Source organism: Macaca thibetana, chromosome 7, assembly GCF_024542745.1.
Source record: "Macaca thibetana thibetana isolate TM-01 chromosome 7, ASM2454274v1, whole genome shotgun sequence".
Lineage (NCBI taxonomy): Eukaryota > Metazoa > Chordata > Mammalia > Primates > Cercopithecidae > Macaca > Macaca thibetana.
The window spans coordinates 26,600,079-26,617,145 of NC_065584.1; the positions used below are offsets into that span (position 1 = coordinate 26,600,079).

At 36.0% G+C, this 17,067-nt stretch overlaps 1 protein-coding gene and 1 pseudogene across 3 annotated transcripts in view; both read right to left on the bottom strand.

Annotated features, from left to right (window-relative positions):
* TSHR (thyroid stimulating hormone receptor) overlaps positions 1-17,067 on the bottom strand; it is a 181,562-nt gene that overhangs the window by 83,180 nt on the left and 81,315 nt on the right. The window lies entirely within an intron of this gene.
* On the bottom strand, positions 13,818-15,020 carry LOC126958123 (nicotinamide/nicotinic acid mononucleotide adenylyltransferase 1-like; annotated as a pseudogene).

A 17,067-nucleotide genomic window follows, 5' to 3' on the forward strand; every position in this document is an offset into this window, starting at 1 on the left:
AAGATACTCTCTTTATCACTCATTTTCAGCAATTTGATTATGATATGTCCTGGTATCATTTTCTTTATATTTATTCTTCCTGAGATTCATAGAGAGGTTCTTGGATTTATGGGGTTAGAGTTTTTATCAAATTTGGAAAATATAAGATTATTGTTGCATTAAAATTTTTCTTTATTTTTTTTTCTCTCTCATTTCCTTCTGGAACTCCAATTATGTATAAGATAGATCACAAGATAGATCACTTGATATTGTCATGTGGATCATTGATGCACTCAATTTTTTCTGTTTTTTTATTTTTATTTTTTTCCTCTCTGGGCTTAATTTGGATAGTTTCTATTGCTAAGTCTTTAAGTTCTAATTTTTTCCTCTTCTGTAGTATTCAATGACATTAATCTCATCCAGTTTATTTTTCATTTTCTATATTTTTAATTTTAGAAGTTCCTTTTAGATCTTCTTTATGTCTTCCACTTTTCTCATTATGATTATGCATTCTTTTATTTTTTTGAGGTTGTTTAGAAGACTTATAATAGATGTTTTAATATCATTTCTTGTTAATTACATCATCTTTGTCATTCTGGGTCTGCTGCTACTAACTCATTTTTCTCTTTGTTCTGGATCATATTCCCTGACTATGGAAGTAAAAACATGGTCACAAATTTCCCTCTTTGGGAATCTGGGCTGACTTTGATTATCTGCTTGATTATAGAATGTGGTAGAAGTGTGTTCTGAAATTTTGAGGTTACATTAGAGGAAGCCTTGCAGCTTTCATCTGAGTCTCTTGGAATACTCTCTCTACTTTTATATTTCACAGTAAATACGTAGCTATAGGTAACCAAAATACCCAGTATATGTCTGATATTATTTAGGTAGGAATTTTATATTTTTGTAATTACCCTGTGGGTTTCTAGCTTCCATAATTATTCAGTAAACGTGAAATTGATTTGAATTTATGTTTTCATTGAAACAGCAGTGATGACGAAAAAAAACCAAGTGGGAGGTGAATGATGAGAACACATGGACATGTGAGGGGGAATGATGTACACTGGGGCCTGTTGCGGGCCATGGAAGGGAGAGCATCAGGAAGAATAGCTAATGGATGCTGGACTTAATACCTAGCTGCTGACAGGTTGATAGGTGCAGCAAACCACCATGGCACCCATTTACCTATGTAACAAACCTGAACATTCTACACCTGTATCCCCAAATTTAAAATAAATAAAAATTCTTTCATTGAAGAAAAGCCCAGGATCAGATGGGTCTTTTCTTGTTAATTTTTTTCCTCTCTGGGCTTAATTTTGGATAGTTTATATTGCTAAGTGTTTAAGTTCTAATTTAATTCCCGTTCATCTTTTAACCTTCATTCCTTTGTATGTAATGTGTATTTTTTTTAATCTGGCTCCTTTTTTTTTTTTTTTTTTTTTTTTTTTTTGAGACAGAGTCTCGCTCTGCAGCCCAGGCTGGAGTGCAGTGGCGCGATCTCGACCTCGGCTCACGGCAAGCTCCGCCTCCCGGGTTCACGCCATTCTCCTGCCTCAGCCTCCTGAGTAGCTGGAACTACAGGCACCTGCCACTGCGCCTGGCCAATTTTTTTTTTTTTTTTTTTGTATTTTTAGTAGAGACGGGGTTTCACCGTGGTCTCGATCTCCTGACCTCATGATCCGCCCGCCTCGGCCTCCCAAAGTGCTTTTAAGATACTCTCTTTATCACTCATTTTCAGCAATTTGATTATGATATATCCTGGTATCATTTTCTTTATATTTATTCTTTTTGAGATTCATCCAGAGGTTTTTGGATTTATGGGGTTAGAGTTTTTATCAAATTTGGAAAATACATGATTATTGTTGCATTAAAAATTTGTTTTAATTCTGCCAAGTATAACAAACTAATACCGATCTTCCCGAAGTATTTTTAAAAATCGAAGAGGTGGCAATTATCCCTAATGCATTGTACAAGGCCAACATTACTCTGTTACCAAAATCAGACATGGACACAAGCCCAGTTCTTTTTTCATCTTTTAGCTCCCACTTATAAGTGTGAACGTGTGGTATTTGGTTTTCTGTTCCTGCATCAATTTGATGAGGATAATACCTTCCAACTGCATCCATGTCCCTGCAAATGATATGATCTCCTTCCTTTTTATGGCTGCATGGTATTCCATGGTGTATATGTACCATATTTTCTTTATTCAGTCTGTCATTGATGGGCATTTAGGTTGATTCCATGTCTTTGCTATTGTGAATAGTGCTGTAGTGAACATAACGTGTGCATATCTTTATAATAGAATGATTTGTACTATTTTGGGTATATGCTAAGTAATGGGATTGCTGGGTCAAATAGTGTTTCTGCCTCAACATCTTTGAGGAATCACCACACTATCTTCCACAATAGTTGAACTAACTTACACTCCCACCAACAGTGTATAGTATTCTTTTTTTTTCTCTGCAATCTCGCCAGCATCTGTTGCTTTTTGACTTTTTAGTAATTGCCATTCTGAACTGGTGTAAGATAGTATCTCATTGTGGGGTTGTTTTTTGAGACAGAGTCCAACTCTGTCGCCCAGGCTGGAGTGCAGTGGCGCCATCTCGGCTCACTGCAACCTCCTTCTCCCGGGTTCAAGCAATTCTCCTGCCTCAGCCTCCTGAGTAGCTGGGATTACAGGCATGTGCCACCACGCCCGGCTAATTTTTTGTATATTTAGTAGAGAAGGGGTTTCACCGTATTAGCCAGGATGGTCTTGATCTCCTGTCCTCATGATGCGCCCACCTCAGCCTCCCAAAGTGTTGGGATTACAGGCTGAGCCACTGTGCCCGGCCTCATTGTGGTTTTGATTTGGATTTTTCTAATCATCAGTGATATTGAGCCTTTTTTCTTATGATTGTTGGCCCCATGTATGTCTTCTTTTATGAAGTGTCCATTCCTGTCCTTTGCCCACTTTTTAATGGGGTTGTTTGTTTTTTGTAAATTTAAGTTCCTTGTAGATTCTGGATATTAGACCTTTGTCAGATGAATAGATTCCAAAAATTTTCTCCCATTCTGTTGGTAGTCTATTCACTCTGATGATAGTTTCTTTTGCTGTGCAGAAGCTCTTTACTTTAATTAGATCCCATTTGTCAATTTTTGCTTTTGTTGTAATTGCTTTCGGTGTTTTTGTCATGAAATCTTTGCCTATGTGTACGTCCTGAATGGTATTGCCTAGATTTTCTTCTAGGATTTTTAGTTTGGGATTTTACATTTCGGTCTTTACTCCATCTTGAGTTAATTTTTGTATATGGTGTAAGGAAGGGGTCCAGTTTCAATTTTTTGCATATGGCTAGCCAGGACTCTCAGCACCATTTATTAAATAGGGAATCATTTCTCCCTTGCTTGTTTTTGTCAAGTTTGTTGAAGATCAGATGGTTGTTAAGTGTGTGGTCTTATTTCCAAGTTCTTTTTTCTATTCCATTGGTCTACATGTCTGTTCTTGTCCCAGTACCATGCTATTTTCAGTAAAGTAGCCTCATAATGTAGTTTGAAATTGGGTAGTGTAATGCCTCCAGCTTTGTTCTTTTTGCTTAGGATTGTCGGCTATTTGGGCCCTGTTTGATTTAATATTAATTTTAAAATAGTTTTTACTAATTCTGTGTAGCATGTCAATGGTAGTTTAATGGGAATAGCACTGAATCTATAAATTACTCTGGGCAGTATGACCATTTTCACAATATTGATTCTTTCTATCCATAAGCATGGAATGTTTTTCCATTTGTTTGTGTCCTCTATGATTTCTTTGAGCAGTGGTTTGTAGTTGTCCTTGTAGAGACTTTACACCTCCCTGGTTAGGTGTATTCTTAGGTATTTTATTCTTTTGTAGCAGATATGAATGGGAGTTCATCCATGATTTGGCTCTCTGCTTGCCTGTTGTTTGTATCCAGGAATGCTAGTGATTTTTGAACATTGATTTTCTATCCTGAGAATTTGCTGAAATTGCTTATCAGCTTAAGAAGCTTTTTGGCTGAAACTATGGGGTTTTCTAGATATAGAATCATGCTATCTACAAAGATAATTTGACTTCCTCTCTTTGTATCTAAATACTCTTTTTTTCTTTCTCTTGCCTGATTGCCTTTGCCAGAACTTCCAATACTATGTTGAACAGGAGTGGTGAGTCCTTGTCTTGTATCAGTTTTCAAGGGGAATACTTCCAGTTTTTGCCTATTCAGTATGATATTGGCTGTGGGTTTGTCATATATGGCTCTTATATTTGTTTTGTTTTTTACTAACGCATTGTAATTGTACATATTTATCAGGTACAGGGTGAAGTTTCAGTACATGTGTACTTGTGTAATGACCAAATCAGGGCATTTAGCATACCAATCACCTTATACATTTATCATTTCTTTGTTGTGAGAACATTGAAAACGCTCTATGCTAGCTATTTTAAAATATACAATGCAATATCATCAACTATAGTCACCCGACTGTACAACAAAACACAGAACTTATTTCTCCTATCTAACTGTAACTGTACCCGTTGACTAATCTCTCCCCATCCTCCTCTTACCCCTACACTCTTCTGCCTCTGGTCACCACTTCCCTACACTCTACTTCTATGAGATCAACTTTTTTAGATTTCACATATGAGTAAGATCATACAGTATTTGTTTTTCTGTTCCTGTCTTATTTCACTTAACGTAACATCCTCTAGATTAATCCATATTACCCTACATGACAAGATTTCCTTCTTTTTTATGGCCAAATAGCATTCCATTGTGTATATTTGTGACATTTTCTTTATTTGTCTCTTGATGAACACTTAGACTGATTCCATATCTTGGCTATTATGAATAGTGCTGCAATAAACACGAGAGTGCAGATATCTTTTTGACATACTGATTTCATTTCCTTTGAATATATACACAACAGTGAGCTTGCTGGATCACATGATAATTCTAGTTTTAATTTTTTGAGGAAACTTCATACTGTTCTCCATAATGGCTGTCCTAATTTACACCAAAAGTGTATGAGAGTTCTCTTTTCTCCACATCTCTACTAGCATTTGTCATTTTTTGGTCTTTTGAGAAAACCCATTCTAATTGGGGCAAGGTGCTATCTCATTGTGACTTTTATTTCTTTTTCTCTGATGATCAGTGATGTTAAGCATATTTTCATATACCTGTCGGCCATTTCAGAAATGTTTATTTAGGTCTTTTGCTCATTTTTAAATCAGGTTACAGTCATGCATCACTTAAGGGTTGGAATACATTCTGAAAAATGCATTGTAACGCAATGTTGTTATTGTGTGAACATCACAGAATGTACTTACACAGACCTAGACTGTATAGCTTATTGCTCCTAGGCTAGAAATCTGTATAGTATATTACTGTACTGAATACTGTAGACAATTGTAACATGATGGTAAATATCTGTGTATCTAAGCATATCTAACCATAGAAAAGGCACAAAAAATACAATATTGTGATCTTATTGAATCACTTTTATATACGCTATCATTGACCAAAATTTTTCTTTAACTTTTATTTTAAGTTCAGGGGTACAAGTGCAGGTTTGTCCCATAGGTAAACTTGGGTCTTGGGGGTTTGTTGTACAGATTATTTCTTCACCCAGTTATTAGGCCTAATATCCATTAGTTGTTTTTCCTGATCCTCTCCCTCCTCCCACCTTGCACCCTTCAATAGGCCCCAGTGTGTTTTGTTCCCCTTGGTGTGTCCATGTGTTCTCATCCTTTAGTTCCCACTTATAACTGAGGACATGCTGTCTTTGGTTTTCTGTTCCTGCATTAGTTTGCTAAGGATAATGGTCCCTAGCTCCATCCATGTCCCTGCAAAGGACATGATCTTGTTGTTTTTTATGGCTGTATAGTATTCCATGGTGTATATTTACCACATTTTCTTTATCCATTCTATCATTGATGAACATTTAGGTCGATTCCATATCTTTGCTATTGTGAATAGTGCTGCGATGAACATATGTGTGCCGTGTCTTTATAAGAGAATAATTTATATTACTTTGGGTATATACCCAGTAATGGGATTGCTGGGTTGAATAGTATTTCTGTCTTTAGGTCTTTGAGGAATCGCCACATCTTCTTCCACAATGGCTGAACTTATTTACACTCCCACCAACAGTATGAAAGCTTTCCTTTTTCTCTACAACCTCACCAGCATCTGTTATTTTTTTTTTACTTTTTAATAATAGCTATTCTGACTGGTCTGAGATGGTATCTCATTGTGATTTTAATTTCCATTTCTTTAATGCTCAGTGATGTTGAGCCTTTTTTCATATGATGATTGATTGGCTGGATGTATCTTACTTTGAGAGGTTTCTGTACATGTCCTTTGCCCACTTTTTAATGAGGTTGTTTATTTTCTTGTATATTTGTTTAAGTTCCTTATAGATGCTGGATATTAGACCTTTGTCAGATACATAATTTGCAAAAATTTTCTCCCATTCTGTAGGTTGTCTGTTTACTCTGTTGATAGTTACTTTTGCTGTGCTGAAGGTCTTTAGTTTACTTAGATCCCATTTATCATTGACCAAAATGTTATGTGGAACATGACTGTATTTGTTTTTTTTGCTATTGAGTTGTTTAGGTTTCTTTTGTATTCTGTATATTAACCCTTTATCAGATGTATACTTTGCAAGTATTTTCTCCCATTCTGTATGTCATCTCTTCACTTTGTTAACTAGTTTGATGTAATCCCATTTATCAGTTTTTGCCTTTGTTGCCTATGCTTTTCAGATGTTATAAAAAAAACTTTGCCTAGGTCAACGTCATGAAGGGATTTCCCTATGTTTTTTTCTAGTAATTTTATTGTTTGGGTTGATTTAAGCTTCTAGTCAATATTGATTTGATTTTTGTATATGATGAGAGATGGGGTCTAGTTTCATTCTTCTACATGTGGATATCCAGTTTTCCCAGAACCATTTTTTGAAGAGACTAGTCTTTCCCCAATATGTATTCATGGCATGTTTTTTGAAAATCAATTGGCTTTAAGTGCCTGGATTTATTTCGGTGTTCTCTCTTCTGTTCCATTGGTCTGTGTGTCTATTTTAATGCCAGTACCATGCTGTTTTGGTTACCATAGCTTTGTAGTTTATCTTGAAGTCAGCTAGTATGATGCCTTCAGCTTTGTTCTTTTTACTCAAAATTGCTTTGGCTATTCAAGATGTTTTGTGGTTTCATATGAATTTAGGATTTTTTTCTATTTCTTTGAAAAAATGTCATTGGAACTTTGATAAGGATTTCATTGAATCTGTAGATCCTTTGGGAGTAGTGCAGATATTTTAATATTAATTCTTCTAATCAATGAATGCAAGATATCTTTATCAATTTACTTGTGTCCTCTTCAATTTCATCATCAACATTTTATCATTTCCATTGTAGAAATTTTTCACCTTCTTGGTTAAATTTGTTCCTAAGTATCTTTTTTCTTGTAACTGTTGTAAATGGGATTGCTTTTTTGGTTTATTTTTCAGATAGTTTGTTATTGGCACATAAAACTGCTACTGATTTTTGTATGTTGATTTTGTATCCTACCACTTTACTAATTTTGTTTATTAGTTCTAATAGTTTTATGGTGGAGTCTTTAGGGTTTTTATATATAAAAATATGGTATATGAAAACAGGGACAGTTTGAGTTCCTGCTTTTCCATTTGGATAGCGTTTATTTCTTTCTCTTGCCTAATTGCTCTGGGTAGGACTTTAAGTATTATGTTGAATGAAAGTGTTGAAAGTGGGCAAGCAGCTTGTCTTGTTCCAGATCTTAGAGGAGAAGCTTTCAACTTCTCCTTGTTCAGTATGATGTTAGCTGTGGAATTATCATATTTGGCCTTTATTGTGTTAAGGTGTGTTCCTTCTATACCTAATTTGTTGAGAGATTTTATCCTGAAGGAATTTTAAATTTTATCAAATGCTTTTTTTTGCATCCATTTTGTCATTGATTCTATTAATGTGATGTATCATGCTTATTGATTTGCATATGATGAATCATCCTTCCATCTCTCAGTTGATCATGGTGAACTCTCTTTTTAATTCGCTGTTGAATTTGGTTTGCTTGTATTTTGTTGAGGATTTTTGCACCTATATTCATCAGGGAGATGGCCTGTAGTTTTCTTTCTTTGTTGTGCCCTTATCTTGTTTTTGTATCAAGGTAATGCTGGCCTCATAGAATGAATTTAGATGAATTATCTCCTCTTCAGCTTTTTGGAATACTTTCAAAAGAATTGGTATTAATTATTCTTTAAATATTCAGTAGAATTCAGCAATGAAGCCATCAGGTCCCATGCTTTTCCGTGATCAGAAATTTTTATTATGGATTGAATCTTGTTATTCATTATTGGTCTGTTCACATTTTCTATTATCAATTTTGGTAGGTTGTATGTGTCCAGGTTATATGTTATCCATTTCTTCTAGATTTTCTAATTTGTTGTTCATAATTGTCTCTTATGATTCTCTGTATTTCTGTGGAATCAGGTGTAATGTCTTCTTTTTAATCTCTGATTTTATTTATTTGTGTCTTATCTCTTTTTTCTTCGTCTAGCTAAAGGTTTCTCAATTTACTTTATCTTTTTAAAAATAATTCTTTGTTTCATTGATGTTTTGTATTTTTTAGTCTCTGTTTCACTTATTTCTGCTCTGATCTTTATTATTCCCTTCATTCTTAATTTTAAATTTAGCTTGTTCTCGTTTTTTCTTTCTTTAGTTCCTTGAGTTACAATGTCAGGTTGTTTATTTGATATCTTTCTATTTTTTTGATGTAGGCATTTATTGCTATAAACTTCCCTCTTAGAACGCTGTTGCTGTATCCCATAGATTGAGTGTGTTGTGTTTCCATTTTCATTTGTTTCAAGAAATTTTAAATTTTCATTTTAAATGTTTTGATTGGTCAATTGGTTGTTCCAGGAGCATGTTGTTTAATTTCCATGTATTTGTACAATTTCCAAAATTCTTCCTGTTATCAATTCCTTTTTTATTATTATTATACTTTAAGTTCTAGGGTACATGTGCACAACGTGCAGGTTTGTTACATATGTATACTTGTGCCATGTTGGTGTGCTGCACTCATCAACTCGTGAGCACCCATCAACTCGTCATTTACATCAGGTATAACTCCCAATGCCATCCCTTCCCCCTCCCCACTCCTCATAATAGGCCCCGGTGTGTGATGTTCCCCTACCAGAGTCCAAGTCCTGTTATCAATTTCTAATTATATTCCATTGTGATCAGAAAAATAATATGTTTTTGATTTTTAAAAATTTGTTGAGACATGTTTTGCGGCCTAACATATAATCTATCCTGGAGAAAATTCAATGTACTTTTGAGAAAAATGTGTATTCTGTAGGTTGCTGGTGGGTGAAATGTTCTGCAAATGTCTGTTAGGTCCATTTGGTCTAGAGAGCAGTACAATCCAGTGGGTTTTTTTTTTTGCTGATTTTCTGTTTGGATGATCTATCTATTGCTGAAAGTAGGGTGTTGAAGTCTCCTACTATTATTCTATTGCAGTCTGTATCACTCTTTAGATGCTTTATATATGCTCCAGTGTTGGGTGCATATCTATTTAGAATTGTTATAATTGGTTGCTAATTGACCCCTTTATTACAGATTTACCTTTTTTGTCTCCCCTTTCAATTTTTGACTTATCTGTTATCTAAGTATAGCTACTCTTGTAGTCTTTTGGTTTCCATTTGCATTGAATATCATTTTTCATCCCTTTGCTTTCAGTCTATGTGTGTCCTTATACGTAAAGTAAATCTTTTGTGGGTAACATATAGTTGAGTTTTGTTTTCTACCCATTCGGCCACTCTATATCTTTTAATTGGAAAATTTAATTCATTTACATTCAAGGTTATTACTGATAGGTAAGAACTTACTCTTGACATTTTGTTAAATTATTTTCTGGTTGTTTTGTATTTCCTTTGTTCCTTTTTCCCTCTCTTATAGTTTACCTGTGTGGTTTGGTGATTTTTTTTTTTTTTGTAGTGATAATCTTTGATTTTTTTGTCCTTTTCATTGTGTATCTGCTGTAATTTTTTTTTTTTTGTGGTTACCATGGGGCTTACATTTTAAAAACTGTGTAGTTATAATAGACAATTTAAGTGATAATAACTTAACTTTGGCTGCATACAAATATTCTAGACTTACTTTCTACCCCTCAAATTTGTTTATTTTTTATTTTTAAATTTTTTTTTTTGCGACAGAGTCTTGCTTTTTTACCCAGGCTAGAGTGCAATGGTGCAATCTTGGCTCATTGCAACCTCCGCCTCCCAGGTTCAAGCAATTCTCCTGCCTCAGCCTCCTGAATACTTGGGACTGCCGGCACGCACCACCACAACCAGCTAATTTTTGTATTGTTAGTAGAGATGGGGTTTCGCCATTTTGGCCAGGTTGGTCTCAAACTCCTGACCTCAGGTGATCCCCCAGCCTCAGCCTCCCAAAGTTTTGGGATTATAGGCATGAGCCACTGCACCTGGCCTCCTCCACCAAATTTATAACTTTGTTGCTTACTTTGTATCTTTTCATATTGTGTATGTATTTTAACAACTTGTTGTAGCCATAGTAATCATTGACCATTTTAGCTTTTAATCTTCAAACCAGACAACTGAACGTTTATATACCACCATTACAGTAATGGAGTATTCTAAATTTGATAATAAATTTACTTCTACCACTGAGATTATACTTTCATTTTTTTTCATGCTAGTAATTATTTTCCTAATACATCCGGTTGAAGCACTCTCTCTAGCATTTCTTATATGGTTGGTCTAGCAGTGATGGATTCCCTCAGCTCTATCTTGCCTAGAAACACTATTTCTTCTTCATTTCTGAAGTATAAATTTGCTGGGTATAGTATTCTAGGTAGACATTCCCCCCCTCCCCCCACCCCACCTCACCTCACCTCTTTAAGCACTTTGAATTTATTATTTGGTTCTCTCTTGGCCTACACGGTTTTTGCTGAGAAATCTGCTGATAGTCTAGTGGGGATTCCCTTGTATGTAACTTGATTCTCTTCTCTCACTGCTTTTGGAATTCTGTCTTTAACTTTTGAGGATTTGATTATAATGTGTTTTGGAGAGAACCTCTTTGGGTTGAATCTGTTTGGGGTCCCTTGTGCTTCACGGAGCTGGATGTACATATCTGTCCAAAGACTTGGGAAGTTTTTAACTATTTTTTTTAAGTAACCTTTCTGTGTCTCTCTTCATCTTTTGTCCTATGGAAATCCCATAATGCAAATATTTGTTTGCTTAGTTGGTATCCCAGAAGTCCAACTGGCTTTGGTTGTTTTTTTCATTCTTTCTTCTTTTTGATCTCTGACTAGGTTATTTGAAAAGACCTGCCTTTAAGTTCACAAATTTTTGTCTTCTGCTTAATTTAGTCTGCTGTTGAAGCTCTGAATTGTATTTCTTCATTTTGTTAAATTTTTCAGTTCCAAAATTTCTGTTTCATTCTTTTTATTTTTATTATTTTTGTTTTTTTTGACAGTGCCACAAAGGCTCTCCATTTATCTGAATGAAGATGCCAATAAAGGACTTTTACTGTGGGTTTGTTTGCTGCATTCAAATTACACAATGTAAGGGGTAAACTGTACAACACATAAAATCCCCAGCATCAAACAAACAAGCAAAACAAAACACCGGCACTACACATTTCCTCTAAATTCACAGTACAACAGCCAGTTATGGAAATGATGTGGTAGGGAATAAACAATGGCATATTTTCTTCACATCAGTCATTAATATTTATTCCCCTATGAAGTTCATTGTTCTAATTTCCATCATTCAAAGGGGAAGTTCTATCCTTGAGGACACCCAAAAGTATGCTATTACATGGCAGCATCGGCAGCATCCTCAGCACTGGAAGAAAAAGCCACACAGCTCGTTCTCTGCACAAAGTTGCTGCTCCATAAATAATATAACAATAGAATCATTTCACCATTATCACGTCTCCTGCAAGGGTCACCACATGCCTTGTCCAATGAGGTCCTGAGGTCAGTAGAGTCATAGCTAAGCAGAGCATGGGCATTTCTAAGTAGGAAGGCATGACAGTATGAGAGAAGTTTCCAGCATTGCAACCTTTTGCAGTTCACACAACACTTCAGATAAACTAGGTATAGTTACCCAGAAGAAATAGAGTTCAATTCTTATAGCTGCTTCTTGCTCAATCACTACTTTTCAGGGCTGCTTCAATTCTTAAACTCCAAGAAGCTACGGAGGAGAAAAATGACTCTCATCTGTAGGATTTGAGATTCCAACCTTTCATTCACTTGGCAGATGGATCCTGAAAGCTGCTAGGTGTCAGGCTTTGCACCCTCCCTGCTTTAGTAAGAGTAAGTTGGGAGCTTAAGCACATATATTTGCTTAACTTTATTTAACATTTTTCTTTTTTAAACCATAGATTCAGATCTGACTATACAATTGCACATATCTGAGTATTTTTTTTTCTTCTGGAGTTACAAAGCCTTCATCTGGGGTGGTGTAGGAATGAAAGAAATTGCAAAAAGGCAAATTATTATATTTTCATTAGAAATTTAACTTTAGTCCTGTTTCTATCATAGGACAATTTTCACAAACACCAAAATGATTCTACAAAAAGCTATTTCTGGTCTTTCTGCTTCAGCAAGTGGTAAAACTTCCACAAAATTTTAATCAGTAGAAAACCATGTAACAAGCATGTGTTTTTAACATGAAGCTATGACTAATTATTCGAGAATATTACTTTCGGTTAAACTTCATGCAAAAGAACAAGAAGAAAAAAATATGAGAAAACAGACCCTTTTTCTGCTTAAATTCACAAATGGCAGAATCATAGTTGGCTGGAACAGAAACAGCAGGGCCCTTCAGAAACTTCAGAGTTTTTTAAAATGAGTTCTCACTATTTTGCCTGGGCTGGTGTCAAACTCCTGGGCTCAAGCGATCCTTCTGCTCCAGCCTCTCAAGTAGATGGGACTACACAGCATGTGCCGCTGTAACCCACTTAGATCTTCTGATTAAGCTATCAATAAAGGCTAAGAGCACTCAGTCATAAAATCCTTGAATAGACTTCTCATTCTCAGTGTTTCTCTCAATTCAAGGTAGCATGATGTCAACCCTGAAGTTGTTCCTGAAGATAAAGAGAGGGCAGATGACCAAGGCTAGAGCATGACCCATAACACAGCAAAGTGAATGTGTATAAAGTATAAGGCAGCAGCTGTCTACCTCTGGTGGGCATCAGAAATACTTGCGTACCTTTCTAAACATATGAGGGCTTGGACTTTAATCCCTGCTTCCAAAGATGAAGCTCCAGGCAGATAGGTCTTGCCAAACTTTAGTCAGCAATTGTGATGTGTGCCACAGAGAACTAACTATTGGTACAATGTTTCTGCCAGTCGTATGCACAACTTTTATTTTGCAAAACTGGAGATGATTTATCAATGGTGCATTTTACAAGATCACCACTGTAAGAATTCCTTTCTTTGTCTACCCTAGCTGCAGATTACTCACAACAGTCATGCATAAATGTCAATTCTCTTTATAACCTAAGTTAGAATTTTAAATGAGCTTTTACTTTTCACACTTTGCTTCTTTTATGTGGTAGAGCTAGACTGTACTTTTTGACTTCTTGACTGTAGCTAGTTTCACTGAAAATTCTTCTGGTTTTTGTGTGCTGCTAATCTCTTGTTTTAAAGATAAAGAGAATTGTACACTTTTTTTTTTCAGAAAAAGACCATATGGAAAACATTCATCTTAGCAACTTCTGATAAAAAGCAAAAAAGAAAAAACCCTGATTTTAACTTACCACTGATTTTTACTAAACTTTTAATCTTTAGTTTATGCAACAGAACCACAATTTCTTTTCCCAGTTATTAACACCCAGATTGTTTCAAACCCTAAAAGGAAAGTGCAAAACATCATGCTGTAGAATTTCTATGCCTTAGCTTCTGCAGTGTTTCTCTGTAAAGGGGCCAGGATGACCCCAACATTCCTGTCTTCACTCTCGGAGCTGTACAAATTATGCTTTTTGATGTATTCTTGGACAAGATCTAGTACAGTAATGGAGGCTCTGGCCCTTTCTAAGGGCTCTCCGGATTTTTGTGGATGAGGTATCATTAGTGATCCATTCATTCACCACATGAATGTTGCTCCAGTGTTTCCGTAGCACATCAGCTTCATAGATGAATTTCTGAGCAGCATTTCCAGCTTGAGTAATGCATGAGCCCATAGTCTGCCATGATTTGGGTGATGTCTTCACTCTTCCAGAAATTGGGAACACCAAAGGACTCCAGTAAATCTGCCCCACATAGCAGCTTAACCTTTGGTGTACCTTTTGTTTTTGGCTCTAGGGATTTCTTTTGACTAGAATTTTGTCTTTGTTCAGCTCATGGAATTCCTCTTCCGTCCAGGCCTTTCTAGTGTAGGTGAGTTCTGCCAGTGATCAAAGTTACTAGCCTCCAGTTTATCTTGATTGTGTCTTAGCATCTTGACAGTCTCTGTCCACTCCTTCTGAAGACTTTTCCATGTATCAACTTCCAATGATTTGGAATTCTTGGTGGCAAGTTCTGCCATGATGACCTGCTGATGGGCAGGAATGAGTCCCTTCTTCTTGTATGCATCATCAACGGGACAGATTATGCCTTTGACAACTCTATATCTTCCTGTTCAATTCATGCAGTCCTTGGCCAGTTCAAACAACCTGAGGTGCATCTTGGTGACAGGACTGAAGGAGCCACAAGCAAGAAGAACCACTTCAGTCTTCTCTGAATTTTCCATGGTAAGAACTTGAATTTGTTGATCTAAATGGAAAACTGTGACACCTCCCTTGTTGTTTTTACAAAGGAAATTCTTTGAACCTGAAGTGCCTTGCAAGGTAGGCGATTGGAACCATTTCGACTAGTGTGTCAACAGTCTTCTCTAAGGTGAGCTAGAAAAATGGTTTCATATCCAAATTGTAACTCTTTTCCATGCTTCTGCATTTGACACCTTCCCTCAAGGCATGTCCAGATGCAGTTTTCCTCAAAGACCCTCTTGGCCTCGCTGGGAAAAATCTCAGAAAGGCTGTGGTAGGAGCAGTTGAAAGAGAAACTGCCCCCATCCATGGATGTCTCAGGCTGCTCAAGTGGAAGTTTGTTTGGTTCTTTTTAATGATATCTATCTCTTTGTTCAATTTCTTATACAGATCATAAATTATTTTCCCAATGTATTTGAAATGTCTGTGTTCTTTTGTATCTCTCTGAGTTTCCTTAAGATTCACAAATTTCTATTGCTTTGTGTTAAGTAACTGGAGAATCACTGTGCTCATTTGGTAGCGTCATGTTCCTTGTGTCCCTCTGTTGATATCTGCGCATCTCGTGGAAGAGTTGCCTCTTCCTATTTTATACAGTAGCTTCCAGAGGGAAAGACTTTCACCTGAAGATGTATCCTAGGGAGTCACTTGGGTAGAGTGCACTGGCTTCGGTTCTGGGTGAGGACAGTAGCGTAGTCTGTCTGAAGTTTCTGTAGTCAATGTCAGTGATGCCTACAAGTGTCTCTGTGACCTAGGCTGCTAGAGTTTGTGTGGCTAGTTTGCTGGTTCTGGCGCTGCTTCCCTGTGGGCAAAGTGCCAGGCTGGTTCATGCAAGGGAGCATGGGATAGATCCACTGGCTCTGTGGTTACTCTCCTGGGGGCAGGTTGCTAAGCTAGTTTGCACATGAAGGGATCAAAGGCATAATACCTACTTTTAAAATCTGAAACAAGACATCCTAATGGTGTTCTAGAGTACCAAAGTGTAAATAAATAAGAAACAACATAGATTTGCCCTGAAAATATATTTAGTTCTTCAAGTTAAAGCCTCATGTTTTTTCCTAAATCTTAAATAATAATTCCTAGACAATACATAATATTTTTTTTACCATGCCTCAAATTATTGTTCAATTAAAAATACGTTTTTCCATAAACTTCTTTATCAAAATATAAACAAAGATACTCAGTCAGAGCCTAGGGTCACTCTGTCTCCTATGTGTGTAGTTCCTTCAAATGTATGACTGTAGGTTCACAAACTGGATTATGATTTCATGCCAACAGTAGGATGGTAGCATGGAAGAAACCCATGTTCTTCTAAGCATAATGCTATGTATGTCACCAACAGGCCAGCTTTCCCTCTCCCCTTCCCCCGATGCAAAAGGGTGAACAGATTTATAAGAACTAGGGTTTATGCAGGTCATCAAGGGATACCCAAACCTTAGAGATTTCCTGATTATTTTATTAATTGAGGCAGCCAGTCAGAGCATGCTAGTTCCCATTATACCTCAACTTTTACAGAGAGATCTAAAGTCTTATCATGTTGTGATTTTATATGTAAAAGGCATTAAAACATGGTATATGCCCTGGCAAACCCCCATCATAATGAAAAAATGTCATGACCAAAAAGGAATATTTGCTCCATGTGTGCTATATTCAGAATGAATTTCCTACTGACAATCTTGTTGATTAAAATAAAAATAAAGCCACATAGACATTTTCTCCTGACAATCCTCTCAATTAAAAAAATAATAAAAATGAAACCACATGATTTTCCAGTTTGAATGAAAAAGACTAAGTGGATGAGAAATGCATCTGTATCTGGGAGATCATACTCAATTCCATTCAGCATTATCAAAAACACTCTTCAGTGAAGTCTATCTGATTTAGAAAAGTTTGTTTCACAAAATGAAATACTATTGGTAAGAGAATTTAATTAGCATTTATTTCCCTGCCTGATTTTTAAAAGGTGCTTGTATTTGTCTTAATTCATTGAAAGAGAGAGAAAAGGATTAATACTCAAATATTTCATCCCATATAATAATTCAAGTAGAATTTACTTTAAAATTCAAGGCCAAACTTCAGATTTTTAAAGAAAATCTATTTTGATGTGATAACCTGGAGCTCAATCCTTGAGGTAAAAAATGGATTTCACCAAAAGCAATACAATTTTTGCTTGAAATTCAGTGAAGGATCAATTTTCTGTGGTCTTTTAGCCAAGAGACAAGGGGAAAAAAATGAACTCGGTTCATTTCTTAAATTCTGATTTAGTGTCAGAGAGCAGGCAATTGAAAGTTCTTTGTGAAAGTGATTTCTTTGTTTTC